This window comes from Chroicocephalus ridibundus, chromosome 4 (genome assembly GCF_963924245.1).
Source record: "Chroicocephalus ridibundus chromosome 4, bChrRid1.1, whole genome shotgun sequence".
Classification (NCBI taxonomy): Eukaryota; Metazoa; Chordata; class Aves; order Charadriiformes; family Laridae; genus Chroicocephalus; species Chroicocephalus ridibundus.
Window position 1 is genome coordinate 78,400,050 of NC_086287.1, and position 22,054 is coordinate 78,422,103.

Genomic DNA, 22,054 nt, shown 5'->3' on the forward strand with positions numbered 1-22,054 from the left:
TGGGTTGTGTAGCTGTCAAAAGAGGGTTTAGTGCTTGACCCTAAGAAGCATTCAAAGCCCAGATCTCTCTTTTTTATTGCTTTTCGTTTTCATTGTTTGTACTTTATACTTAAGAAGGGGCCTCTGCAGAGGGGAAAGCCCCTGCTTTGGTATTCACAACTAGCAGCCTTCTGCTGAAACACCTCAAAAGCTTTTCACGGCAAGAATTTGGAAACCACTGCTCTGTGTCGACCGCTGGTGCTTAATCCCAGCCAGGGACGGAGGGGTTGGGGCAGGAGGCGGTGGTACACGCGCCCGAGGGAGCCCGGGCAGGACGGGGTGGAGGTGGAGTCAGGGGTTCAGGGCATGTGCATCAGTGTTCCTGCAATAAAGTACTGGAGGTATGTAAGCTTGGATGCCGTGAAGCAGGAGTGTGAACCCAAAAGGGTAAGTTGCTGAATTAATGTAGTTTAGAGGAAGATAGAGACAATAGCTGTTTAACTGGATGCGCACTGAATAGTTGATGGTACAGTTTTATGTATCTGTGCTCAAACAGAAGTTGCATCTTACATTTTCTACAGATGGTGTTTATATAGTGTACACAAACTCAGCGTTCGAACTAGCCATAAAAAAGCCTGAGGTTTTGTATAATTATTCACAATTACTATTGTGCAATTGGAAAGTGTAAGTATTACATTACATTTTCTTTTATAGAACTACAGTGCAATTACACTTGGTAATAGCTGTTAACAGTATGAGGTGCCTTATTTGTAAAAAATGCAAAATACTTGCAGTATTCCTAACCGAACATGAGTTTTGGCTAACATACAAATGTAGTGAAGGTGGATTCCAGGTCCTTTCCATCCCAGCTGGCAAGACTGTTGGCCTTATCTTTTTTATCTCGGGTAGTAACTCACAGTTCTCCAGAGCCATTCCGAGGGAGGCAGGAGCACTAGAGGACCAAACAAACAGATGGACTGAGATAAGAGGAACCTGAGCAGCAGAGGAAGGTCACCTCTTTGGAGAGTTACACAATTCGTGTGCCAGCTTGTCCACGGCAGGGCCATGGCTCTCACTGGGGCAATTTCAGGTGCTGGCAGGTGTGTGGGGGGGGGTGGGGTGCAGGAGCCCTCCCCTCGCTGGTAAAGGCATGAAGTGGAAGTAGTCTTGGGAAAAGGCAATGACTAGATAGTTTCTCATCTGCATATCTTGGGATAGACTACATATACTATGTATTCTGGGATAAGAAACCCTAGCGAGGAGCAGTTGCTGCCCTTCTCGGAGCAGAGGCTCCAAATAAGCATTCATATGGGGAAGTGTGGCTTTAACTGCACAGATCCCCAGCCAACATCTGGGAGCCAAGGAAACGCAAGGGGACATGAGCACCCTGTATCAGCATCACCTGGTTCAGCAAAAGAGAAGCATTTCACGTGGTAGTGTCTCGACAGAGAATACGAGCAAATAAAAGTTGAATAAGTCAAGAAACTGTGCAAAGAAGAAATATAGCTTTCAGCTTTTTTGAAACTACCAGAAATGGAAAAAAAAATTCTCTCAAGATTATGGACTGCATGAGCTTTTATGTGCAGCAAAAAATTCCCCCAGCATTGTATTTGTTGCTCATAATATTCAACTGGGAATAACATGACAGGCTTGCAGAGTCCCTGCAGGGCGCGATGCACATATAGGCACTATCCAATACTATCCCTACATTCTTGAGGGCAAATGTTGCTTTCTGTTTGTTACCACTGCTGCAGTGTACTCTCATTTTTATGCAGGCTTGAGGCCATATCATTAGTCCCTGAAGCCTGTTCTCAACAGCCAGGCAACCTCAATGGTAAAGTGACTTTCAGGATCATCACGGGAAGTCGCTGAGAGATGAGGGAACCTTCCCTGTGAAACGGGGCTCGGGGCTCGCATTGGCCCGGCTCTGGGATAAGGGCGTTGTGGCTGCTGCCCGCATCAGGGCTGGGGAAACAGGAAGATGCGCCCGCTTTGCAGGTCTGGAGCATGGACCTGGGAGGTCATCTCCAGCTCTGCCCGGCTGATTTAAGGTGCTCCTGGAGGTGCTGCTTGGGCAGGGGGTTATAGGAAAGAAAGTGTGCCCGAGCTGGAAAGCTATGTCTGCTGTGCTGGTGCTGGAGGGGGCTGGTGGCCTCCAGGGCACTGGTGGCGAGGAGGAGCCCTGCGGTGGCCGCTGCGCTCCACAGGCACTGCTGGGAGCCCCAACGGAGGCTGGTGGCGAAGCACCAGACGTCATGCAAGCCCAGAGCCCTGCAGCAGCATCAACAGAGGAGCAGAAAGAACCAAGCGCAAGGCCGTGAGTCCTTTTTGCCTTCAAAGACCTTCACTAGAGGATTCAGAGCTCCAGGAAAGGACTAGTTTAACGCCCATGCAGAAAATGTTATGTCTCCCATGTAAGATTAAAAGCCTGGGGAGGAGAAGGAGGGACAGGAGAGAGATGATTTCCAGCCTGTAATCCTGCACTTTTGAAAACGTGGATTGTTTGATGTTTTCCGTTTCTGTTGCAAAGCATTAGCTTTTGAATTGCAACGTCTTGGGGTCAAGGATAGTTTGTTCTTGGGACAGTAGCTACCACAACGTGGCACTGATCTGTCCAGTGGCTTCTGTACGCTACCGAAAAATAAATGGTAACAGGGCAATGCGGAGGAAGGTAGGACTCAGCGTGAATGGAAACGCCTACAAAAAGAAAGCAGTTCCAGGGGTTTGCTGCCACCCTCCTGTTGGTGCAGTCTGGTGAGTGCGAAGAGCATTACTAAAGCCACGTTCAGCTGGCTGGTCTGGTGACGGACGTGGGGATCGGGACGGAGCACAGGACACCAACCCTTGCGGGCCGGACTAATTGTATTTTGGCCTTTACTGTACAGGGCAAAAGCATGTGACCAAGCCTAGAGATATTCAGGTGATAGCGATTCGGCAAGTGTTTAGAACTAAAAACCTGCTTAAATTTCAAGGATTTTAATTACAGAAAAATTATAAACGCTAGTGAAAGTCCCGATCAAATCAAACCAGTCTAAATCTCTCCCAGGCACCAACGTCCTCCGCTGCCCTTTGAACCTGGAGATAAGCTAATGATATCTGTGGCCTGCTAAGAGACCTTTTCTGGTTGCCAGCGTCCTGACCCTACCTTGTTCCTCCTGGATTCAATGACTCTTAAGCACGTGCTTAAAGCTAAGCTCCTTATGAAGTATGTTCCTGAGTAGGAAACATAATTAAGATTTAAGAACAGTAGAAAAGCCTGTAACTGCTCATAATCCATCTCATCTTTCTCCAACCTTGGAAATAGAAATAATGAGAATTCCCAAAGGATTTATGCTTTACTTTTATTTTAGTTTTTGGTTCTATTAAGATTTCGCTCTATGAAAGTGAAGTGAGAAGAAAAGTTTGTTAGGGAGGTTTTTGTTAAAACTGAAGCAGCAGATTAAATAGGTGACGTCATGAAAAGCTGAACCAGGTTGCTATTATTCTTGGTGATTAATTAAAGTCCGTGATGTTTAAGTGCTGATAGCTGCATCTGTTTCTTTAAAACATCCTCCTGGGTTTCCCACATGGAAAAGTGCAGGGTGAGAGGCTGGTTGGCTGTAGCTCAGGGCAGATATTGTTGCAACTGAGATTTGCTGGTCAAGTACCGAAAGAAACTGAGTCCTTGGAGCAAAGTAGATAGATGACTCCTCTGTGAATTAAACAGCCCTTGAATAAAGATTCATTAACCCATTAAGAGTGTCATATGTAGCATTTCCATCCTATGTTTTTAGTTTAGTGCCAGTGAGATTTTAACCATCACCTCTTGAAATCAATTGTAAAGCTCGCAATGGCTTTGGTGCTACTGGACCAAATCTTGACGGAGCAGCTTCAATACTTTTATTAAATAAAAGAATTATTACAACTCAGAGCCACGCTGAAATGCCCGCTGTGAGCGAGGTGAAGGCCGTTTTGACTCAGAGCCCAGTGCAGCCCCGTTCAGCTTTGCAGCACTGCATGAACGATTGTGAGCGATACTGAGCTTGGGGAAAATTGAGGATGTAGCTGGTGTTGAAAGAGTTGATACTCTTTCTCCTTGAGGTATTTGTGAGTGCAGTGTCTTGCCTTCCACACCTAGGCAATTAAGCAGCTAGTCATTACAAAAAAAAAAGATGCTGCCTCCACAGTCACAATATTTGTTCACAAAGCAAAATCAGTATTGCTGGGGGTTTTTGCCTTCATATAGCGGTGGGATTAGATTCTCTTCCCTACTCCTTTTCCCACTTTTGGTCCATATACAGCTCTTTAAAGCAATACAGGTTTGCTTAAAAAAAAACCCACCTCAGTAGCACAAACCAAAAACAACGTGTTCATTGAAGTGTTTTGTACATCACAGTTGCTACTTACCATTTTTATTCATCTTGCATTTATAGAGAAAGCCAGTCTTGATATCTTGAAGGCACTTTTAATGAGTACACATCATGAATTTCCAACTGCCTTTAGACGGAAAATGATTTCCTTTCTATTTGACACAGAATCATGTTATTTTACATTTTAAAAGGTTCTTGCACACCTCCCCGGCACCTGGATTGTAACTGATTATTGGCTATTGTAGTTAGAAAATGAAAGTCTGTAGATTTTACTTCAAGCCTGTTCAACTAAATAAAAAAGTTAACTTCTGCTTAAAAAAAAAAAACAAAACAAAAAAAGGAAAAAACCTGCCGCATAGCTACTGTACTCTCAGCTACAGACCTGCTCTGACATATTCATGAAAAAGGTCAAATCCTGCCCTCCTTGTCTGTAAAGCACCTCTACCGGCCGTCCCATTGCTCTCGCAGAACGTGTAATCAAACGGTCAGACTCCCCCTGTCCGGATGCTAAACGTTCACGTGGGTTCAAAGGATGGACAGGTCAAACTTATCCAGGAAAATCCATTCAGGTTTATTCAACCCAATTTCTGGTTTGGGCACCATTTCTGGTTCGGGAAGCCCCCTAGGTAAAACTTGTTGGAGACTGGAAGGCACGCTGGGAAAAAATACCATGTTGTGCGTGTCTTGCGCTTAGCCTCGTAACACAGCAGCTGGCTCTGGGAATGGGCTGGGTAAGCTTTTGCTATGCCTATATTTAGGTCTTACATTTAAAGGACTAATTTAAAAACCACTTGCAAAGGTTACTCCAGCTTTGGGAAGTTTCGGAATGGGGAAGGCAAAGCTGAGTTTCATGAACAAACTCTGTAGGCAAAATCTGTGAAATTGGGAGGTTAAGAAAATGGGAGGATTTACTATATTGAGTTAAGTGAGTCTCTTCCAAGCCTTAAGCCTGATTGTCGCGCACTGAACAGTAACTGCAAATGTTCTTTTTTAACCAAGCTGTAAGTAAATTAGGAGGGGTTTTCTTATTTTATTTTTCAAATATTATTAAAATTGAGTACCACTCAGCTTTGACCTAACCCTGCTCTGCCGACCTGTCCGAGTAACTCCCAGTTTCAATGCGAACAGATGGAGGCTCCTGCCTGTAAGTGGCTGCGGTTTGATCACCACTAATCGGATGACTTTACTGACCTTCACAATTCAGTGTAAGAAAATAGTGCGTATTTTGGACAGAACCCTGTAAAACTTCAGTTTGCATTTAAAAATATTTGGAGTGAAGAGGAAGAATGAACTTTCACTACCCACATTATATAGATAATTAGGAATATGAATATTAAGAAGCTCAGTTTAAAGAGCTACTGATTGATTTGCTGCAAGTTACAGTGAATAAGGTCTGCAAGGAGAAAACAGGTTTACAATTTAAAGATTGTAATTAAATCATTTAGAATTTGTACCATTTCCCATTCTCATTACATTTGCAGGAATAAAGGACTTCTGTCACACAATTTAGCAATTACTAGGGTAAAAGAGATTTATCTTTTCTGTTGTTAGTTATTTTGACGATCATACAGTCCATGCCAGAAAGCAGCCCAAAACCATTGTTATTTTTAATGCAGGTTGTTAACATGCTTTATTGTCTGGGCAAACATGGCACAGAGCGGTAAGGACGATGTCCCACGGATGGCATGAAATTAAAAACTTGCTTGCAGGGTTTAACAAAATGCAGGAAGAAATCTGCTGGAGAGCAGCACGCTTCCCACGGGGACCCCCGGCGAGTGCAAATCCTTCCAGCGTGGCAGGGGTGACGCAGCCAAGGGCTGCTGGGTTTCTGTGGTGTGGTTGCCCACACTTTGAGCACTTTTCAAGTCTTCCCGCTCCGAATCCAGTTGGGCGGGTTTGGGGTCAGACCGCTAATAGTGGCCTTTGAAAGGGCGCCTTGAAATGGGAGGCTCAGCAGACTGCTGGCAGTTCTCGGGGCTTAAGCAATTTAATGCTGATGCCTGACGCCTAGGATCTAACATACAGTCTGCTCAGTGTTCATATTTAAGGACAAATTTGCAGACAGGGAGCAGAGAAATGACTTGTTTTTTAGCTAGCTATCACATATGGCTGTTCAGTTTTTGTGTGAGGTCTTTACAGAGAGATCTAAGACTTGTTTTCCAAAACTCACCAGCAGAGAATATGATGGCAGTTCTTATTAGGAAACAAACACAGCTCTATTTATGCAGAAAAGCTGTCTGTTCGTTAATGATCTTATGTAGGTAATAGCTAGCAGTAGCGATGGTAATTCATTGCTTGGAACACATTTACCCAAAATACTTGTATTTATTTTCAGAGAAGATGACATATACTGACTTGTTCAATACAGATATAAAGAAATATCTGTTGTGTTTTACAGAACAACTGTCTTTATTCTCTCTTTTCCTTTGTCCCTTGAGCTTTAGAGTATGACTATTTAATTAAAGATTGAACGAGCGACCAAGTTTAATTTTTTCTAAACAATAAACTCCAACATATTCAACAATGTCTCATGCCTTCCTGGCATTTTGACGTACGCCTGCAGCAGAGAGTCTATTGAATTTGGTATGTGACTAAAATCTAACAAAGAACACTCTCTACTGAACTCTAAATCTGCTTGGTTAAATCATTCAATGTGCTGTACAAGTTGTACAGCTGAAACTGAAAATAAGCAGAGCCCTTGCAAAACACAGCCAAGAAGAAGCTTAGCTAAAATTCTCAAGACCCGACTTGGGAGCTTTGGGGTAGTTTTGACAGTACAAAACCCACTGAAATTGTCACTTTATAGGAATTCATCTTATTTCTTGTTACTTATTACTATTCCATTACTGCTTAAATTGAAACTGGGAGAAATGTGTTTGGTTGGATCCTTGCAACCAATTACCACAAGGATTGTTATTTGGGTAAATGCATTATTGCAGTAAGAAGCCTGTCGGACTGGGACATGGCATTGGCTCAGCATTGACATCCATACAGTTAGACAATAAATCCTTCTTGTTCAGGGTGTGAAAAAAATGCCCTCTACTGAAAAATAAAAGTCCTCTTTTGCATCTCCAGTACGTTTATCTGTCAGACTGTACTCTGCAGGGGAGACACTCCATGTATTGGCACATTGTAAAAAATAGAAATAACAGTAAGGCAATACATTATCACATCTAAATAACAAATAAAGAAAATAGGAGACAACACCCTCTGAACTTTGAGAGGTCTATTAAGACTGCATTTCATGCTAGATAGGGCCTAGAGGAATGGGCAAAAGAAGATGAGAATACTCTTAGAAATCTGGTGAAATGGTGTTTGTTATAAATCCTGGGCTAAGGCTTCATCTTTGGTCAAACTCTGTTGAAAGCAGTGATTGGAAATAAAAAGTGAGGATATTTGTGAGCTGTTTAATACAATAATCTGAAGCCATGATAAATCTAAACGACCTGTTCCACATGGAGATTGCACCCTGAATTATATTGGGGCAGTTATAATGAAAATAGCAGGTGTCCTATTGCTTTTTGGCCAATTACCATAGTTAATGAATGAAGCATTTTTTTTATTACCATTTAATTACCCAAGATTGTTCAGCTCACTTGCAGCAGCTGTTTTTCTGCAAAGCCTTACTTTTGAACCCATTTTTTTTTGCAAGTAGGTCATCTAGAGCACAAAGAGCTTGATCCAGCACTGTGCATACAAACTTCTGCGCTTGGAAGATGGGAGATGAACCCCAAGGGTTCATTTTTTCTGCATCCGCGCATGCTTCAGGCTGGAACTATTGCATGCAGCTGGGAACCAAAGTCTTCCCACCTCCTTGCTTTTTGCCAGAGCCGTGTTTCTCAGCATCACGTTTCTTTCTACCAATGAACGTGACCACCAGCAGCCGAAAGATGGGATTAATGTAAATATGGTCTCTGGTGTCTGGCCGTGACTTCTCCACATGTTTAAAGCCAGTTGCCGTAACTATTGAAGAAAGAGTTCCTTTTAAGTGCTTTCCCTGGATGCTGTCCTGCCTGCTCTTCCCTTGCTGTACCCCAGTACATGCTCTAGCGAGTACTACTGGCCTGAGCACTCCCAGCCTGGCGGCATCTAGCCCAAACACACGGGGCCCAGCTCTTACAACTGGGATGTCAGGATGGCACAAGAGTGCTTCACTGCACTGTGTAGCCTTGGCATAGTCATTGCAAAATAGCCTTATAACTTGCTGTGCAGTAAATGCACGTGGTACTGAGATGCACTCCTGCTACCAGAAGACATCAGCTCAATAAATGAATTATTGAGTAAAACTATATGGTCAGACTAGGCAATCACAGTGATCCCTTCTGGCCTTAAAATCTATTATCTTAATTCTCATTTACCCTAAGGCCATTTTACCCCCCTCTAGCAATATAAATGGACCTTAAGGTTTGAATATTTATATCCCCTTTGAGGTACCTTTATGATGCCAGAGTGATGCCTCAGTAACCTTTGTGCGAATGAGAACGCAGAGCTTCGAGTCCCTCAACTGCTGTGTTGGAAGTTGGCTCAGGGGCTGGGGTTTTGCTCGTTTCTGTGGTTTTCCTTGACTAATCAATACGTGTAGACTGTTTGGGAGTCCTTGTTTTAATATTTTATTAACATTGATTCGTGTAACTTTGCTTATGTCTTCTGTGCTGGGGATTGACTAATTAGTGACATAACCAGTAGATCCACCTGCCCTTGGCATATTGCTCAAATCAAGGTGCACACATTTCCCAGATGAGATGTGAAATAATACCAACCTGTGGAGAACTGAAAAGAAACCAAACAGCAAATGTAAAATGGTCTGGGCTATAAGCTTGGAAATGAGTCCTACCGGCCCACAGCTGGATGTCAGATGTCTCTGTAGTGTTGGTGAATCTCAGCTGGTGCAAATCTGGGTGGCACCAGGAGCTCCGTGTGAAAGTAGAACAGCTTGACCTCAGGGCTACCTATTAATGTTATTGTGTCTGTGCCCCCGGGATTGGGTTTTCTGCATTAAAACCTGCAATAGGATGGCCCTGATGAGCAACACATGCATGCACACTCTAGTAGTAGCCTCATCTTTCTTGTGGTCTAAACATGATCTAATAATAAACAAAAACTCATGGTGGGTGCTTGGATTAGATGAACATCTGCTCACTAATCTGTTTTTAAACTGCACAGTGGCTCTTCCCCGTAAGCTTTTCACTTGGATGAAAACATAGTAAAGAAGAAGAAAAAAAACATACACCGAAACAAAAGAGAAATTCAGATGCTCCAGATTCCTGCTGGATAAACACTGGCATTCAGCGCTTCCTGGAGCAGAGCACGCTGCTCCCTGCGTGGAGCCCTTCGCGCCGCTAATGTCGACCCAAATGCCTCCTACAGAGAGGGGCTCTTTTTGTTTCATTGGGTATTGAATGCAGCGTTACAAGCCATGACTTATGGCAGGAGAAAACAGACACCCGAGGACAGATTCCTCTGTTGCATAATTCCATGGCTGAGAAATGTGCCAGGGAATGCAGAATTACGACCGACACTTTTCCAGCTTTCCTTCTCATTGTCTTCATGGCCCAGCAGAAAATTGTGACAGCTGGAAGCGAGGCAAAAATGGAGCTTTATTGCTTTCCGGACTAGTCAGATGGCCTTCAGCAGTTACTGTAAGAAGTGAGAACTGGTCCTCTTAACGGATCTGCCACAAACCTGTGGACCTGGTCTGCATATCTATTGCGATTATTCACTCCCAAAGTGCTCCTGGGGGTCTCTGTATGGTAAATGCCTCCAAGATCGTTCCACTTGCAAATCAGCGACCAAAGCTACTCCCTGCAAGTGTCCAAACCATCGCTGTGCCTCCTCACTGCAAGAACAGCAAAGTGGGACAAGCGAAGCTTAAAACTACACGTCTGGTAAAGCACCATTCATTTTCAACCTAAAAGTGGAAGCCATTCAGAGTAAACAGCAGGGAATAACTTTTGTTGCTGTTGGTTTGGGGTTGGTTTCTTCTGTTTTTGTTTTGAAATATGGGAACCGTCAGCAGGTCCGTGCTAGGGTATGTCCCCGCGTGCCCCAGCTGCTCCCTCTGCCCAGGACCCCTGGGGCAGGTGGCTGCAGCATGGTCTGGCCACCCCAGTTTGGAGACCGGCGCGGGGTGCTGTGCTGACCCTGCTTGGAGCGGGGTGCTGGGCTCGGCAGACTGGGAGTATCGATCGCGGCAGCACCCAGCCCTGTTGCACAAGTGCTTTAATGAGGCAACGGGCTCCTTAGAGCTTATTGCTTTGGATTACACCGTGTCGCCTTCTGTTACATTGTGTGAAGCCCTAAGCTGGGCTGACACGGTGTAACTCAGGGGACCTTGATGTGGAATGACATTACATGATGCAGCGTGTGAGAAAATCAAAGTTTGTCTCTCCTGGCATCAAGTACTCGCTCCCCGTCTCCGCAGCGGCCGTGCAGTCCAGCCTTCAGCAGGTGATGGCAGGGTAGGTGTTCGGAAGAACTGGGATATTTTCATTAAGTAACTTCAAATCTCATTAGCAAATTTTCATAAAGTGATAATGCAGTGGCAATATTAGCCTTATTAATCCAATATGAAAGTCACTCTCATGACAGAGAAAAGAGCCAATAAAAGCCTTTCGTTTTGTACAGGCTAACAGCACACTCACCAGTGTGCTCTTAATGAATGCAGAATTTTAATCTCCCAGAATCAGTTCAAAGCTTTGGAGTGCAGTGAATTAATACCAATGGAAACAGTTTTAAAGGTCCATTTTTACCTTCATAACAACTGCTAGTACTTGCTGAGATCAAGAATCATTTGTTTTTTTAAAAAAAAAACAAACCCACAACTAAATAAAACCCCCGAAACTTTTCATTTAAGCCTGACAGGCAGAAGAGATTTGTGTTGTTGTATAGCTCCAGATAAAAGCAGCATCTAGAACTGCGTTGCAGTTGCTAGGACGACTACCCACTGCACACACACAGACCTGCTGACTGCAACGGGGAAAAAAACCCGTGTGATGGATCAGCTCAACCATCAGCCTCCGTAGCAAAATAAAACAGCAGGGCTATGGTGATTTCTGGACTATGCTCATACTTGGCCAACGCTTGATCTGAAGAGAAAAAAAGTAGGGCCACCATCTATTTCTAATTTCATCTTCAGACCTTAAAGCTTTTTGTAAGGAGATAAAATGCAAAGTAAGCCCAAATGTTCATACATTTTGCAAGCCAGTGGCTTTCCTCTTGCTCAGATGTTTTGCTCGTGGTATGCAATCTGTTTTGTAGATTGCACCGTCTAAAGCCTGTCTGAAATCAGAAACCACATGTTGCCGCGTGACTGATTGCAGGGGGAGGAGGGAATAGGTGCAGGGCAGCGCTTGCCCTTCTCCCATCTCCAGCTGGTCCCATCGTGGTGGGTCACAGCGAGACGGACCAGCCCTCTCAGCAAAGAGGTGACCTCCCTCTGCCACAGCGGGCTTGGTCTCACTGTCCCCAGTAGAGATGCAGGCCCATACCTGTGTCACCTCCATCATCTGGTGATGATGTGTCACCTCCATCGTACCTGTGTCACCTCCGCGTGTGGAGCATCATCTGGTGCTGAGGCAAGATGCAGAGCTGCACCAGGTCTGAGGTGGGGCCAGTAATTAATTCCAGCAGCAGTTACTGTTGCAGACGAGGACTAGTTTATGCAGAACAAATTTAATTAGGTGCTGGTTTCTCTTTACCGAGTCATCAATTAGTGCACGCACATAGTGGTTTGTTAAAAGATCAATAGGGTGGGGTTTTAATTACTTAGAGAACATTATTTACGTTATTTATCCCATGGTCAGTCAGGTGTTTTTGTGTTTATAAAAGGGACTTGGAAGGTTCAGGGCTGCTGCTGCAGCCCCAGGGAGGCTGGTTAACCACTCGTTGTGCAAGGGATGCTGCTCACAGGAGTAAGTGCCTTGTGGTGTTGTCAAGAAGTGTAGATAAATGCTTCCTAGAAGTAATCAGTTTCTTTAGTTTCATACTGCATAAAGAGTTTCTAACTTTAAAGACTCTTTTCATGAATGGGAAAATATGAAATCAATTCCATTTATCTGAATGAATCTTTCAGGAAGCTCAGGGTTTAGTGTGGGGGCACTGCAGGCAAAATGTAACAAATGCAGTAGCATAAAAATGATTAAAACATGATGAGCAAGGTTACAGAGATAAAAAATGAGAGGGAAAGATTTGGAAAAGTGGAAACAAGAAATCTGTGTGATACTAAAGGGTTTGTCTATTTTTCATGTTTACTTCTTCTGTGTTCATAATTTTTCAGTCCATCATCAATCACTGTCAATTTGAAAAAGTGCTATACTTAGGGTCATTTATCCAGGGCTATTGAAGGCTAAAATTATGCAGTTTCAGTCAAATATACATGAATAAAGACTGTCATTTCTGATTAATGACATGTGACTTCAGTGTCTTACAGAATCATCTTGCCATCCAAGCTTTACAAAAAGGTTATTATGTAAGGCCCTTTCCATAATATATCTACTTTTCCTCCAAGAACGCTGCGGAAGCCATTTTGCTCCCATTAAAATCAGCGCTGATATCCCTTATTATGCTGGTGGTAATTGCTCTGCAGATTTTGAGATTGCCAGAAAAAGTAAATTTTTGCAGGATTTGAAATTACATTACTGAGGATGGTTACCAAGCTTGTGGTTTTGGTGCTGCTTTGTAGTTTGCTTTTTATTTCAGTTTTAAGAGAAAGCCTAGTCTTTTATTGGAAAAAAAAATATCCATATAAAACACTAATCTCGTGCAATGTATTCAAAAAAGCGCCACACATGGCATTTCAGCATTAATTACTGTTTTTCATGATTCACCATTTCCCTTATCTCCCTGGGCATAACGCAGCCTTATTATATGCATTTGCCCAAGAAAGGAGAAAGAGCGTGAGTTTAGAAACTTAAGGGCAACGTCAAGGAAGGAGGGAAAGGGAGAACAGGGACGATCTCGTGGCCGCCTCGGAAGCAGCGCTGGGCAGCACAGACCGCAGCGTACCTTACGTTCTGCCTCAGCCTCTCGGGTACTTCTCACTCCTGTGAGCGGGCTGCCTACAGCAACCATCATACCAGCGCTCTCCTCTCAAAGCTCCCCTTTCTACAGCTGATGTGATAGTGGTTAGGCTGCAGCTGTATTTATTAGCAATCATAACCTTTTTTTCCTGGTACTGTTGCTAGTAACGAGTGCTGCTCCATCAAAATATAGAAGGGCTTCTCTGAAGTCTGGTTCTCACACAGGAACTTGGAATTCTTTTTCCTCTTCCCTGAATGCCATGAGCAAGACACGCTGCTTCACCTGGGTGGCCATAAAACAGAGGACAGCGCGATGAAGGACAGGAGCATCGGAGGAACTGGGGCGCCTGCTGAGAGCGCAGTTGCCCATGGAGCTGAGCAGGCAGTAGTGCAACTCCTACCCTGGGTCATCCTTTAAAATCACCTTTTATTCCCCCTGGTCCTTAGAGAAAAAGTCCAGTGAGCAAATAACTCCTGCCCAACACTCTTCTCTGGCCTTTCTTTTCCCTGCATACCCTACACATATGACTCAATATCAGCAAATTAGATGACGCCAGGCGCTGTGTATTTGGGCTTGCATTTTCTAAAGGAAGAATCTTCTGCTCTTGTCTTAAGCCTTTAGTAGGAAACCCCAGGAAAGCCACCGCGTGAGCTTTGCTGGGAGGAGGCAGGTTGCACAGAAGGCTCCCGGGTCCGTTGCTAATGGTTCACCTCTCGCAGGCCTGGGGCTCCACACTGCTACTGTTTGCTCACTGTGCTAAAACCTGCCGTACAGCTCTGTGTCTCTCCGCACGCAGGAATAAAAACAGACTTGGGATAATCCAGTAGAAAGGCCTAACAGCCAGGTGAATCGATATTTGCCGTATCATGTCAGAACGGAGCTATTGGTCCAGACTCTCCCCTTGGGACCTCCTACTTTTACTACTTATTGCTCTTTTTACTATGTTTTATAAAACTGGAATTTGTAATTCATGTGAATTCCATACAATGAATGAGAGGAATGGCAACAGCAAGGAGTATATAAACTAAAATGTGGGAAAAAAAATAAATTAAAAATTAATTCTTTCTCTTAAGCATATAATTTTTTAATATTTCTCTGAATATTTAGGTAGAATTTTGTGTTGCTGTGTAGGTACACAACACATTTTTATACTTCTACCTTTCTATTTTATTTGTTCAGATTTTTGTCCTTTGACCCAAATAGAAATACATTTTTCAGAATAAATGTTGAGCCAGACAGAGTGCTCCTTGGGAACCGTCTTTCCAGCCCCATGAGGTGCCACTGTTGGTGAATGTGCTATGAGTGAGTACTGCCCCTCGGGAAGTGATTCCTGGTCCATGACAAAAAAGACATTGGAAGAAGCAAGCAGCTTTGAGGTGGGATGAGGTTGAAGCCCACAGCATCTCCAGGAGGGTCTGTTAGCTAATCTCTTCATTGCTCTTTTGTTTCTAGATGCTTCTTTTGTAAAAGCCTTCTGTTGTGCTGAGGTGCCACCTCCACTTCCCCTTCCCAACTCAATTGAAGGTTCAAGTATTATCCCTGTAAGTTGCAAATTTTTGTCGTTATCTAAATGGTCAAACAGACTAGATTTAAAGGAAACTTCCCTAAAACGAGCCACTCTTTGTCTGAAAGTAAAATGTAATTTTCTTCCATTTCTTTTGTATTTATTGCTCACGGTACTGTTAGTAGATAAAGACTTGTGTGTTTGGCTGTGATAATTCACGCCGTGTTTAGTAGTTAGGAGCTACAGACATGGTCAATGAACTAATTCAATAATGTCTCACCTTCTGCTATGTGATGTGTTATGGGACCGTGTCCTAAATGGCTGCAGAACGTCACGTCCCAAAGCGTTGTTCTGCTAGGACATAGCAGGGGCTCCAGGGGTGGGCACGCATTTTGAGAGATCAGCTACGTAATAACTGCCTTGAGACTTGGATGCTGTCACCACTTAAATTTATGACTGTGTTTCTTGTGAATTAGCCTGTGTAATATATATAGAATCAAAATTTGTTAATATATGTATGTGTGTATTATTGTCTGGGAAATGTGTGCACACAAGCACACACACATATAATGTCTATTATATGCATTAGTGTTCAGTTACTAGCAGTATTAATGGACAAATTTACCTACTGCAAAAAAAAATGCTCAAAATGTAAAGGTTAGGAAATAAATTTTTTTTAGGAAAATTTTATTAGGAAAATAATAGGAAAATAAATTACACAAAGGAGGAGAAAATAAGAATAAGAGGAAAAAAAACAAGATCAGAAGCCAAAGGAAAAAGATTTTGGGTAATCAGTAGACAACAACAGTAAGAGTAGTGAGGAATGTGCAAAACCTCCTATTTGCATTGCATAGTGCAACACTGTCCTATTTTATGCTATTTTTTCTCTGCAAATCAAATGGTATCCAGAATCATGGCATGATATAGTTGAACCAACTCTCATCCATTATATTTAAAGACCACAACACAGGGCATCTGTAATATAGGGCTGTACATATTTCTTGTGGTTCTGATACTATTAAAGCTACTTAAGTGTCATGACGTGTTTATTTATGAGATCATCAAAGCCACTTAATAACTTTCTCTTGGTTACTTGTTTACATCTGTGTAACGCAGAGCCAGATTGTGCAGCCCACAGTCACATCGGCGAGCACTTACTCATGCGAGTTGTGCCACTGACATAAGGGTTTCACAATCTGGCCCATAATGTATCAAAATACATGAGGCCAAGATCTTATCACTTACAATCATGTAAATCTGGCTTTAATCCATTTAAGCTCCAAGTTAGGTACCTAGATATAAATCAGTGAAATTTCGTTGGCTGCAGTATTTGATTCAGGGGAGCTACTCTGATTTACGCTGAGAAGATCAGGCCCATTAGATTTGCAATTTAGAACTGCATTTGCTCCACTGCATGTATAAACGTTAGGATAGCTGAAATTAACTTTACCACAAAAGAGATTATTTTCAACACCGGCTATTTAAAATATCTCTTTGCACAATATAAACAAAGAAAATTATGTCAGAGTTAGAAGTAAGAAGGTTTAAGAGTCACATACGTCTTAACCTTTACACTGGCTATGAGTACATCAGTTCCTACAAGATGAACTGCATTATAAAGTAAATAGATCTGCTTTAAAAGAAAGGTCAGGACACATGTTCTGCTAAAATCTAATTTCAGTCTATTGCCCTATAACCTACTGCTCTCTGGAATACAACAGATATAATAGTAAAGAGCCTGCATTTAATTATCTATGATATAAAGCCTCCTTATCCTCCTGAGAATATTCACAAGAATAATAGAAGGTATTCTCAAAATACTGTATTTACTTCTGTATAGTGTGTGCATTCTGTTTTAACTGTCTTTTCTGCTTTCTGGAAATATTATTCTAGCACCTCTTCTACCCTTAATCCAGTGTTATATTACTTTTATGTCCTGAAAGACTAGATTGTTTTACAGATCCAAGCAAACTGCATTGCATACCGTTAGCTAGTGGTAGGTTCCTGTGAGCGTATTAAGAGCGAGCTTTGCTCATCATCCTTATGCATTAACTGTTTGCTGCTGCCTGTTTTTAAGATGAATTACATTAGGATTCAACAGCTTAATAATAACATTAATTTTGCTTGATATAAGCCAGAAGAACTTTAAAGTGAAGGGTACTCGTCACAATCTCAGTGTTAGCCTGGCAGAGAAACACCTAAGATAATGTGTAGACTTAAATAAAAGAATAATTAAGATGGGCTTAGTCATGTTATAACTGATGTGCCATGCAGCCCTGAATCAACATGTCATTTAGAAAGGAGATGGATGGTAACTTAGCTTTTAATGGTGATCATTCAAACACAGGCCTAAAATATTTAAACAATTTTCAGGAAACAAAAGAGAAAAACACCTGTGTAGGGCTTAGATCTAAATGAGGATATTTTTGTCTCATGTTTGACACTGCATATATCATTGCAAACAGGCATGTACAAAATATATTCCAAACAGAATCAGCTGGCCTAATTACTGAATAAATTAGAGTAACTCCACCAAAATACAACAGCTGAGGATCAGGCCTGAACCAGCCATAGCAATCCATCCCACCTGGGACCTGGGAAGGACTCTCCCAGAGGATGCTTTGAAAGTAAACGTCCCCTAAGAATTAGCATTTTAGTGGACTTTAAGAGGTTTCTAATTGGATTTTTGCAGATGGGTAAGGATCGATTCCCTGTAGTTTGAATCCAGAAGATGATGGAGCTGACCGCATTCAAAGCGCACACTTCTGCCTTCGTTCCTCCATCCTTCACCAACTCCACTATCTTAAGATGATTGTTCAATATGTAGGTGAATTAGAACTTCATATATTTATACAAATACTTCCCTGGAGTCTTTTCCATGGAAGATAGTGATAGTCATTTAAGGTAGTATTCTCTTATCATTTGAAACTCATCGTTCTCACTGAAGTCCAGGGTGTTCTGAGAAAAGGAAGAAATTGATGGAAAAGGAAAGGAAAAAAACAAAAAGAAAGGAAAACGAAGGAAAGGAAACAGGATGGCTCCTAAAGGTGTCCCAGGAAAAAGAATAGTGTGAATTCATACACCTGTGAGTAGCTTGGGAATGGGATTGGAAATGCCTATGAAATTGTTACACAAAAAGATGTGATGTTCTCTTTTCTTATGAAATGTCTTTCTGTGTTACTGTCTTGTTAGAATGTGCTGCTTTGGTAGAGTTTACGGCAGAAGCTCCTTGTAAGAAGCACATCAGTTTCGGTATCATTGTGCAGTTGGTGTTGCATCCATGGAGGTCCTCCTTGCTGCCAGGCCCCTAGTAGCTGAAGCACACGAAAGGTCTAGCAAGAACTAACGATTAAACATTTTGCCAGAGGCTCTGGCAGGCACTGCATGGTGATGAGCTCGATAGCATTCTTTGAATCTTTCAAGAAAAAAAAAACCAATTAAAAATAAATCACAAAATAGTAAATATTTATCTTACTTCAACTGTTTCAGTCTTCCTGCTTATTGATTTCCTGGCCTCCTATCTCCAAAAGGCCTTCACACCTGGTGAAAAGGCAGAGCACAAAATGAGTTACTGGGCCACTGGTAGGTGCAGATTTATTTTTTATTTTTTTTCCTGTGTTTCTTTCAGAGATCACCACAGACCTCGCTTTCAGTCTGGGATTGCTGTAGCACAGCTCTTTTGTGGAGGAAAAATGATGTGATGACCCACTGGGGGGGCAGGGGGGGCCCTGAGTGACCTCCCTTGTGGGAATTTTCTTGTCCTGCTTGGTAAGTCCGTAGAACTATTGCAATCTGATGCGCTTCAGGAGTATAAAAGATGCTAAGGCGTGTGACTGTGCTGGTGAAGCTGGTTTAATCGTACTCAAAGGAGAACAATAAATTCCACCTAGAAGCAAGAAAAATACCTCTAATTCTCCTTTAGGGAGCATCTCTATAACTAACTTTCCTATTCCAGTGCAGTGAGACCCAGCAGTCTCTGCAGAGACTCCAGGGTTTACTGTTTCAAGTTTTCTTAGAAACCTTAATACTTCCACACGGGAGAGTTCCTTCTGGGGCATTAAAATACAGATCCCTAGGACCCCTCTTCCGTTTCTTGCGAAATTAATGGTAATTACAAAGAACGATTAGCAGCTTCAGTGCTTATTAGTCTTACTTTTTAAAATTCTGAAACAAATGTTTTTTTCTTCCACTGTAACTGATCATTTTAATTTCCCTTCTTTGTCTGTAATAAAAATTGACGTTAAAGGATGCCTGAGGCAGTGTAATGAGAAAATGAAATTAGTTTTTCAGTTGGCTGGTCAAAAGCATTTTATACACGATAATAAACAGTTTATTTTACTCTTTTGCTTATGACATAATAAATGATAAAAACATTTTCTTGAAATAGATATTGCCCACTATGCTACTGAGAGCTCAAGCCAGATCTTTTTCCATTCATGAGGTCACATAACAACTCTGAGGAATGTTTGCCGCCTTGATCTGCTTTTCTTAACCTTTTTTTTGGTCATACGCCATAGTGGGTCTCCACACCAAGCATGACCCAAAATTTAGGGCTTTTTTCTTCCTTGTTGAAGACCTTTCTCAGAGATGCGGGGTCAATTACGCCGTGTCACCTAGGAGTAAATCTGTGCCAACGCATTTCTGAAGAGTGGCTCGGAATTTTGTATGATATCCTTAAATCCTGTAGCCAAATCCTGTATTTAAACCAAGTTGTGCTGTTTCCATTGTAAACTGTTGAGCAACAGAGGGAGCCCGAGCAGGAGCACCATGCAGCCAAGCAAGCCCACTCTGCTGCGACACCCCATTTCTTCCTCTCTCTCTTTAAACTTGGGGAGGGGGAAAACTGGGGTTGTTAATGGTTTGCATAAATTTTTGATCGTCAAACTATCCACAGATTTCTGAGGCCATATTGAGAATATTTGCAGATAAGGGGAAAAAGAGGCTTAGGCAGTTGTTCAGGGTTCAGTGGAAGTCTGTGACCACTTTGAGATTTATCCTTTTTCAGCTGCCTACCCCTGCATCCCCATTTTGCGTGAATTGTAAAAGCCTTTTCTTCACAGAAGCTCTTTCTGAAGTGAAGACATGAGATGCCTTGAATTGTTTAGATTGGTTCAGATTGATTATAGTGGCTTCTTCAAAGCAAGAAATCAAGATAGGCCAGTGGTGAGATGAACACATAACATATTGATAAATGTAGTTACATATATGAACAAGGGAAGAAAAAGAGAGAAAAAGCTGAGTTTCTTACACATGATTCTTACAGTTCTTGACAGCTTGAACTCCCACATGCTTGAATAGTTCAATACTGGATTAGTGTGATGCCTGCTTGGCGGATCCTGTGGGGCATAGACTCAGCAAGAAACACATCATTCAGGATTTTGGGGACAGCTTGTAAACTGTCCAACACTACCGGCAATCCCACTCCAATCAAAGTCAAACTTGAAGATGGAATGAGTGGCGGGGGGGGGAGGAGAAGCTCTCTTATTTATGCTCCCATAATTTATGTTCTGAATTGCGATTAGTCCATTTCTGTAGGACAGCGCCAATGAAAGATTTATTTGTAAGATATGAACTGTACTGAGCAAGCTACAGCACGCTTAATTACAAAAGAAAGAAGGAAAAGCAGAATGGACATACAAGGACTGAACTGAAATCCAGATTATTTATTTATTTGTACTGAAGCCTAGGGCAAAACTGTCATTACATTTAACAAATCCAGGGGTAACATGTTAACATCAGGGTCTGATTTTTTTTTCTGTGTTTAGGGAAATGGAAAATTCTCACTCAAGTACATGCGAAACTTTTTTGTAAATGGCAAGCTATTGTGTTGACTGATACTCTTTTTAGAAAAATAAATATATAAATAAATCCAGCATTGAAAAACTGTTGAAACCTTTGGGATCCTAACATAAAGTAGTATCAATATTCCTGTTAACATGTTAATAGCATCAATTTTATTATGTGCCAAGCTAGTTTTTGATAGAATAATCAAGATTTAAGGACAAAACCTGTTCGCACATTTCTACTCATTTACATTTTCCCATTGACACTGCTAGGACTGTTCATGAAAGTGAAGACTGCATTTTTGGTAAGACTTAGCCTAAGGTACGACATGCTGCATCTATATGACGGTGAAAATCTTCAAATAAAATGTGAGTATGTGTATGTATTAGAAATGGAGACCTGATACTACAGTGCTCATGAATCCAGCAAACAAACCCATAGTGCAATAGGTGGAAAATGACCATCAAGATTCAAAATAAAGTATGGCATAAGTTTATGTTGGAAACACTGCTCAAGTGGTCACCTGCTGCAGTTCCTAAGGGCAGGTCCTTGGGAAATGGAGCAGACTATACTACAGTGGTTTTTTTTTCTGACAGATGTTTTGAATCTGTCTGCAAAATCCTCAGCAGGGAGAGCCGTTGCCTCGTCCACTCCTCAAGGGGCTGCCCAGAGTCTCTGCTGCACAGACAGCCCAGTGCTCCCCAGCATCCCCATCACACGTGGTTCCTTTCCTCTCTGCCGATGCCTTCTACAAGCTTTGGAAGACTACTGCTGATCTCCCCCCAGTATTCTCCCTCACCTCCTTTCTACTAAAGAGTACAAGTTTAGTTTAATTTTTATTCTTGAAGTGAGTGGAATGCAAACCCAGCTGAGGTTGCACTTCTCTAGCAGGATATTATAAGGATAATTAAACAGCAGAAGTTATGAACAAGGAACACAGTCCATTCTTTAACATCATTAAATCACAGTGTATCTGCTGGTATAAATGCAAAATACTTGGATGGATTATTGGGTGAGATTTGGTGGCCTCTGCTCTGCTTACAATTACAAAACTTGTTTGGAAACAATTAGCTGCAGATATTTCACAACTTTTAGGAAGCAGCTTACTTGCTATCCAGATAACTGTGTCACTCTTCATACACGTGTACTTGAGGAAGCCCCAGGAACGTGATGAGAAATGTGACCCTTCCCTCTGGGTTCCATTTCCCTGGATGAATAACAGATATTCCAGGTTTCAGTGCATCCCTGCTGGGATGGGGCTGTGCAGAGTCTGACCGTAGCCACACATCCCCGGCTCTAGACCCAAACGCGAAAGGCTATTTCCTTGTCTTGGCCCCAGCAAAGGTAGCGGAGGAAGGAGGAGTATGAAAGCTAACGCAGTGAGTAAGACTAATCACCTAGCTTATATCTTGAAATTTAC

At 42.3% G+C, this 22,054-nt stretch overlaps 1 long non-coding RNA gene across 1 annotated transcript; it reads left to right on the forward strand.

Annotated features, from left to right (window-relative positions):
* The first annotated feature begins 364 nt into the window (after nucleotides 1-364).
* Nucleotides 365-21,043, forward strand: LOC134515439 (uncharacterized). The gene is made up of 4 exons (XR_010071014.1): nucleotides 365-426; nucleotides 14,799-14,887; nucleotides 18,479-18,618; nucleotides 20,907-21,043. It is a non-coding gene; the product is annotated as an uncharacterized LOC134515439 (long non-coding RNA).
* The last annotated feature ends 1,011 nt before the right edge of the window (nucleotides 21,044-22,054 follow it).